At 43.5% G+C, this 6,849-nt stretch overlaps 1 long non-coding RNA gene across 1 annotated transcript in view; it reads right to left on the bottom strand.

Annotated features, from left to right (window-relative positions):
- The window catches only part of LOC118429602, a 10,785-nt gene extending 5,717 nt beyond the window's left edge, over window positions 1-5,068 (bottom strand). Inside the window, exon 1 of the long non-coding RNA XR_004832752.1 lies at window positions 4,936-5,068. This is a non-coding gene — a long non-coding RNA (uncharacterized LOC118429602). The remainder of the gene's footprint in view (window positions 1-4,935) is intronic.
- Window positions 5,069-6,849: the final 1,781 nt, after the last annotated feature.

Raw genomic sequence — 6,849 nt, 5'->3', positions numbered from 1 at the left:
CTATGATGGGAAAGGGTGCGCAAGGATGATAGAGACTGGGGAAGGATGAGCAAGGATGGGAAGGATGAGCGAGGATGGGGAAGGATGATCAAGGATGAGCAAGTATGGGAAGTATGAGCAAGTATGTGCGAGAATGACAAAGGATGGGCAAGGATGACAAAGGCCGGGGAAGGAGAGACTTGAGACTTAAGGATGTGCAAGTATGGGAAGAATGGGCAAGGATGAGAGAGCATGGGGAAGGATGGGCAAGGATGGGCTAGGATGAGAGAGAATTGGCTAGGATGAGAGAGAATGGGGAAGGATGAGCAAGGAAGGGGAATGATGAGCAAGGATGAGAGAGAATGGGGAAGGATGAGCAAGGATGTGCAAGAATGACCAAGATTGGGCAAGGATGACAAAGGCCGGGAAAGAATGGGCAAGAATGAGCATGGATGGGAAGAATGAGAGAGATTGGTTAAAGATGTTCAAGGATGGCAAAGGGTGTGGAAAGATCGGCAAGATTGGGGAAAGTGAGCCTCTTTGGAAATTGATTTGTTTCTAGTATCAAGTTGAACTTTTGAACGTATTCATACTTTTTTGTCAGTAATGTGATCGTGAAACGAGTTGCAAGTTGTGACTCACGAATACAGAGACCGTTGAGGGTCAATCATAATGTTCGTATTCAAATGAGGCTGTGTGGAGAATAGTAATAGAACAAATCACGAAGAACTATTTTTGAAAGCTAGACCACAGTTAGAAGTCATATATTTACGCCTCAAAGTCGACCAATTTACAAAGTTTTAGAGGTGCGTTTCGCAATTGTATTCGAGACGGGTTACGCACTGCATGGGGTTAAGGGAGGTTTATACGGATGGAACAGAGACTCTCTACAAGTGTGTCATATAGATTAACACAGTTCTTGTACTGTCGTGATTTTATGTTTTTAAGGGAGGTTTATACAGATAGAACAGCGTCATACTACAGGTGTGTCAGAAAAAAATGTTGTGCCAATGTCGAAGATTTCCGTTATCAAGGGAAGTTTATACGGATGGAACAGAGACTTTCTACAAGTGTGTCATATAGATTGACACAGTTTTTGTCCTGTCGAGATTTTCCGTTTTTAAGGGAGGTTTATACGGATAGAACAGTGCCACACTACAGTTTTTGATACCCGGAAAGTACGCTTGACCCGAAAGCAGTTGATCCTTGTCTTATAACCCGGCATGTCGGAAAATCCGATGCAGTGCGTAACTCGTCTCGAATACAATTGCGAAACGCACTGCTAAAACCCTGTAAATTGGTCAACTTTCAGGCGTAATTACATGACTTCTAACTGCGGTGTAGCTTTCAAAAATAGTTCCTCGTGATTTATTAACCCCTTCCAAGAACGGGGAACCATTTTTCAGGCTGATTTAACACATCGTGGAATTACTTTCCCGTTTTATATTTCATGTCTCTAAAAACTCATTCTCGTTGGTGTAAAAAGATTCTTTTTATGAAATCCGTTGAGCTCGGGTCCAGCAAGGTCACCAACGTGACGCGCAGCTTCAGTGAAAAAAAAAAACGCTTGAGAATTTTCAATTCCCCGTCGTACGTTGCCAGCATTGGATAAGATCTTATGTTAACGTAATGTTAAAGATTGTAAGCTTCAAAGGGCGTCGGTTTGTGCCTTTCCCCTGTTATTGAATGTCCGGTTGACCGGCTGTGGAATCTTGAACATGCGTGATTGGGCGAACATAATTTCCAATTGCTGTATCTCGCTTGGTTTGTGCCTCATTGATGAGGTTTTTTTTTTCAAACTAGAAGTAATCACTCCCCACAAGAGGCACTTTTTTGCTGTCAGTGTATAAACTGAACACTAAGAACCCAGGATTGTATACCTCAGCAATTTTGCGCGCATTTGCCAAACTTCAGTTTCAAACAAACTTTCACCAATCTAACATTTGAGATCAGATAGACTGGCTAAATTTCTCACCGCTAAAACACTTGTCCATCAAGCCGTTTATTTTTTTGGCCCGGTACTCTTTTAGGGTGCCCACTCGGAGTAATACATGAATGACTCTAACGCTGTATGCTCGTGGCGGGCACAAGACACGATGTATGGTATGTACGTGATATGGTTTTCTATTCCGGTCAAAACTCAACTACGCCGTACTTCGGCCAACTACGCCGTACTTTGCCGAACTACGAGCCGTAGTTCACAGAACTTGATCCGATACAGCTTAACTTCCTGAAGTACGCCGTAGTTGAATGAAGTACGGCCTGACACAACTACGCCGTAATAACCCCAACTACGTTGTACTGTGGCTGGGCTGTGTTCGGGGTATGGGCACTAGACAACGGGAGCAATAAAATCCATGCGCACGTACATAATGCTGCATCATTGTTGTTGCCAGTTTTAAATTTTATTTGAACATAACCTGTTTAAATGCCGCAAGTATCGAATTCTCGCCATGTACCAGACTAGAGTATAGAATCGATAATATTCCTCGTCAATTGTGCAAATCAGTCATGTATGTGTACAAATAGATTACCTGACGATATACCTCCCTTCTCAGCTACAAATGTCACATGTATTTAGGGCTCCCTTGGAAATCAGTTACCACGTTAACTGAAGGGACTACCCTAAAGATCAATAAATGAAATAAAAATAAATAAATGAGAGTTCATGGAAAACGATGCATTATGCAAGTTAGATCCTGACTTACACAATGGGTATTTTCGTTTCTCACATGACCTTGGACATTTTGCCTCAAGTCAGTTAGTGAAGGACAGGTGAAAAGGTTAGATAGCATCTGCAGAACACCGGTTAGACAACATTTACAGGTCAGCGCTGCAAGTTTGAAGATCTCTGACGCTGTCAACAATTTTGTGTCACAGGTGGTACCATATTTTCAGGAAACTACGGCGTACTTCAGGAAGTTAAGCCGTATCTGATCCAGTTCTGTGAACTACGGCTTAGTTCGGCAAAGTACGGCGTAGTTGGCCGAAGTACGGCGTAGTTGAGTTTTGACCGGAATAGAAAACCATATGTGTGGCGGTGGCTCGCCCCGGCCTGTTGCTGGGCCCTCCAAAAATCAACCGGTACAAGTACAATACATGTGGGTGTAGACCTGGCCTGTTACCGATGTGGTTATACCCCTGTCACGTTACGCGCAAAACCGATTGGACGACGATTCTGCGAGCTCTAAATGACATTTTCCTGAGTAAGACGTCCGGTGTTCTCACGATCATCTCGCAATTTTTCTGGATCGCCGGCGATTTTCAGGGGTCGTACGAAACATGTTCTTAACATAAGCGACAAGTCGCCGGTGATCTTCGCAGAGCTCGGTACCAAGTCGCCTGCAGATCGTGCAGATCGTGCAAATCGGATTGCGAACGTCCGTCAGTCGGGTGACGGGCAAGAAATTACTCATCGGACGGATATACATATATACATGCGTGTGGTGCTCAATTATCGTGGTCTGGAAAAGGGTAGGATCTATGAGTTTTATCGATTTATTGACTGCACAAAAAGTACCGCAACTTTCGAAAAGCAACCTGCAAAATGTGGGTGTGGTGGCTCGAAGTCTTGGCTTGTCCCAAGCACAGTTAAAAAATCAGTGGTAGACTAAAGGGGAAAATGGGAAACTGACCAGGCTTTTTCCTGGTGTGGTTAAAAAATCAGCGATGACTTGTAGGGAAAACGACGAAGACTGACATTACTCGGCTTGTGATTATCCATGATGCCAGATCCCCGATGTCTATAACATCTACCGTGTTTTTTCAGGGCCTAACTCAGGGGAGCCTGTTGTTGACTTTCCCTGGGGGCATGTTGGCCATAGAGCCGAAGAGTTGTCTCGTGTAGACCCTCAGTCAGGCATCCAGGCTAGATAACGACTTACTCGCCCCGACTTGTTGCTCGTCTGCATGCGTCTCTTCAAAAATTCATCGCGCGCGCGATCCATTTATATGTTACGGTAAAAAATTGGAAAATTAAAGTCCACCGCGCGCGCGACCCACGAAAAATCCACCGCGCGCGTGCGATCCAATGTTATGTTTAATACGGTAAAAATTTGAAACAGGGGCCTTACTGGACAGTTCACGAACTAGCGCTATCTTTTGGCGCTTTCGGGCATGGTTGTTACGTGGTGCCATGGACACCCTGCGACCGGTATTAAAATCAAATCAGAGTTAGAATCAACTCGGGAACAAGTGACAAATTGGCGCCGTGACCTGATCGTGAACACACCAAGAGGTACCCTTGCAGTATGTGGCTTTAGAGTCCGAAGCGACCGGGGCTACACCTACGATGGGCACCAGAGCATTCAGCGGGTGGCGACGGTCTACTCGCCACGACGTGTTGCCGGCACATGCGATGCAGAAAGCTCCGTACAAGGATAGCGACTGACTGAACCCAGCCCCTTGCTGGTACGCGCCTCTAAGTTCACTAATTTACGGTTTGAGGATTCAGAATAAGTCAGCCCGCTCAATGCGAGGGGCGAGAAATCACTGGAGCGGTTTGCGCGCATGCGACATACGCGTAGTACGAATGGTGGTAATATGTGCGGTATGGGGCTATTTTTTCGACTGACGTGGTCTACTCTTTAAGTAGCCGAAATCAAAGTGAATATGTGCGTTGCGACCGACGCCACCTCTACTACAATTGACATTGTCGTAGCCCCGGCGAGACAGACAAAAGCTCAATAAAAGAACGACCTTTTCTTTAGCTGAAACATTCACAATCACTAGTGATTATACATAGCATAATATTGATATGGACAAAATGTACATCATATTTGTCGTGAGGGTACCGGTATTTTGTTCCGTGATCGCACCGGCAGCTGCTCTTTTACAACCCGTGAATAGATTATCACAGAAGAACAACACGCCCCTAACTGGCCCTATTATTTGATTACAATTCGGTAATAAAGAATGTCTAGGTAAAAAAGATTAGGAGAAGTAAAATGTTCTCACCTTAACTTAGAAGAAGAAGATTGGCTTGACTTTTCGGTGTGCCCGATCGATGATCGGATGGACTCGATGTTCTTACAGGTGTGCCTTCTTCTCTCTCCACCAGAACTGCCTGCACACGGCCGGTAGCGTCCCCTGTTTATAGCAAATCAGAATAATGGCGATCAAAGTGGGCGGAGACACTGCACCCATGAAGACGTATCTTTCTCTGATTGGCTCCGGTAAGAAACTGTCTTTCTGATGCAAATGTATCTTTAGGTGCGCCGTCGGTGCATCCACAAATGTAGCTACCGGTAAGTCAGAAGCATTCCAAAGCATTGACCTGTGCACAATCAAGGGTGATAGCACTTAAGATTTGACGCTAGCCGGAGGAACTGATTAAATGATACCGCCAGACACACCTGTGCAGAACGTTCTAGAATTCTCTTTGTTTGTTTGTTTGATTGTTTGTTTGTCTTTGACAAAACCGAAGACCATTGTCGAGAAACTGTGGTGAAAAACTCTATTGATCATCTGTGAACTCAGAATATGCATTTGGTAGACCCGTAGCCCCTTAACGTTATACATGTACATTTCACTACTAGCGCCGTAAACATTCTTTGTACCTTTGTTTCTTTTGTTCTCCTTAAGATCACAGACAGGATGGCGCGATTCATACTCCATTACGTCCAATTACTGATAGAATTACAGTTCATCACTTTTCTATTGCCAGGTCATCTCTGTTCAGCTATCTACGACTTCGGTGCTAAGATCAGAAATTTGTAATTTAAATGACCTTGGAAAGATCTGGAATACCTTTTTCTAGTACTGAATTGAAACAAATATCAATGACTATTATTATTCTGTGTGTATGAAAGTGGTAAACACAAACCGATGTAGTGAGTTCAATTGGCATTTGTTAGACCAATACGAAACCATGACTTTCCCGTTAACGCGTTGTGTTATTTGTGTATTTCGGGCACATAGGGAGAGGCAACTGTCCTTAAAATTTACTGGTGACGCCGTACATAAACTGATCTATTGTCCAGATGCTCCTTTTGTTCTAAATGTCACGGAGAGGATGGTGCGTTTATAGTCAATTATGTACAATTATAGATTGCAATCAGTTCAACGGTTTTCTATCGCCAGGTCATCTTTGTTGAGCTTGGCGCTAGCAACATTAGGAGTCTGTCAAGCGAAATGACCCTTGAATGACCTGGAATACCTCTGTCTAGTACTAGATTTAAACCAATATCATACTTTTTATGATTTTGTTTGTATGAAAACAAACCAGTCAGGAGGATTCAGACAGTGAATCGTTAGTTTTGACTAAATATTCATATCATGATACTCTCAATATCACAGTCATAACTTTGGAATCTCATCCTTCAGGCAATCTCTCGCATGCTCACACACTAGGCATTTCTTGATGCCACTTAAAGCGTGCTGTTATGTGGAGGTTGAACTTTAATCTGAACCTTTACTTTCTACTTCTGTGATTTTTTGGTCTCTGTGACGAAAGATACCTCGAGACTCTAATGCGATAGTGACGTTACACGACGCTCGTCAGCAAAAGAAAACAATCTTAATTACGATAACAGAATCAAAGGCAAAGCCGCGCATTATTCCAGTTCAGAAATTTCACGTATATCTAACCTACATTGAGCATCAAAGCGATGTACACTTGCACCTCTAACTTATACATGTCACATCATTTATCACCTGGATTATAATATTATTTGCATCAAATATGCAAGTTAGGATACTGTTTGATTTGCAACACTTCCTTATTAGTTATGCAAATTAGATCCTCATCATTTGCCAAATACACATTACATTACGACGATCCTCTCAAATTCTGTCACAAATCGGCTGCTGCAGTTTTCAAACAAGTCGCTACGAGGCAATGTCCCTGAGAGCTATCCACCACTCATAATG

This window comes from Branchiostoma floridae, chromosome 13 (genome assembly GCF_000003815.2).
Source record: "Branchiostoma floridae strain S238N-H82 chromosome 13, Bfl_VNyyK, whole genome shotgun sequence".
Lineage (NCBI taxonomy): Eukaryota > Metazoa > Chordata > Leptocardii > Amphioxiformes > Branchiostomatidae > Branchiostoma > Branchiostoma floridae.
The sequence above is the reverse complement of the archived record's forward strand: the minus strand, read 5'-3'. Positions and strand labels throughout refer to the sequence as shown.